A 1,131-nucleotide genomic window follows, 5' to 3' on the forward strand; every position below is an offset into this window, starting at 1 on the left:
TTACGCTTCCATGTACCATTCATAATTCCTCTTCCATACAGCATTAATGTTTGCACTTCCAAATAGCATTAACATTTACACTTCCATATGCCGTAAACATTTCCCAATCACAAAGAGAGTGACAACAACCAGTACACTTTCTCCTAAAGATTCTTCCTCCCCCCAAGTTATCAGTGGGAATGAGCCTTCCCGTTCACCTGATTCCAGGTTCTTTCCTGCTATCACAGTTTTTCCATTAATATTCACTCTTTCCCAATTAACTGAAACGAAATGAGGGCTATGGGTTGTGCTCTGGATTCCCATCCTTGGCTTAAAGAGTTCAATACACGTGTAGTTTCAGCAAGCCTTCCAGCTGGAAGTGCCTTCTGCATTCCCTCTGTTTTGCTGAAGGAGCACAGCTTTAAGGCTGCTATGGGTGTGCTCAGCTCTGGCTTCTCTTGTAATTCTGTAACACTGAAATACTTTCTGGGATAGATGTCCCGGGCCATTATCTGCGCGGATTGCAGGGCTGCTTTTCATGCCCTGAGGTAATGCCGTCCAACGATCCTGCCGGGCTGGGCTGATGCTTTGCAGAGGGCGAAAAGCAAAGCTCGGAGCATCGTGGGGGTCCAGAGAGATGAACAACCAGTGAACAACCAGTCTTTTAAGTCGGGCGTTACAAGTCCCGAAACGTCCCAGTTCCGTGTGGGGGTCCCCGCTGATGGAAACCCTGCAGCCCCTTTTCATGGGCGCGGCTGGCACTGGCCGTGCCTGAGAACAAAGCAGCCGAGCGATACAAGCGCCTGCCAGTACTTCACACGGGGGCACGGCTGTGACCGTGCGTCCCGAGTCCCGCAGGACACTCCGCAATAACGCTTCCCAACACGGCTCTCGATCTGGGGCTCCGATCGCGGGGAAAACTTGCAAGCTCTCCGACTTGCCGGCTTTCCCAGCCTCCCTCCCGACAGCTGCGCGTGGATCAGGAGGGCACAAATCCGTCTCTTCCCGCCGCCGGGATCCTCGGGGGGCAAGGCGATCAAAATCGCATCCGATGGCGGGGGCCGGGGAGCCGATGGCACCGCGGGCTGATCTGTAGAGCAACCTGTTTAGCTGTACTGGATTGTAAACGTTTAACAAAGTAAACCTCCTCAC

The sequence above is a fragment of the Meleagris gallopavo genome, chromosome 6, assembly GCF_000146605.3.
Source record: "Meleagris gallopavo isolate NT-WF06-2002-E0010 breed Aviagen turkey brand Nicholas breeding stock chromosome 6, Turkey_5.1, whole genome shotgun sequence".
Taxonomy (NCBI): domain Eukaryota; kingdom Metazoa; phylum Chordata; class Aves; order Galliformes; family Phasianidae; genus Meleagris; species Meleagris gallopavo.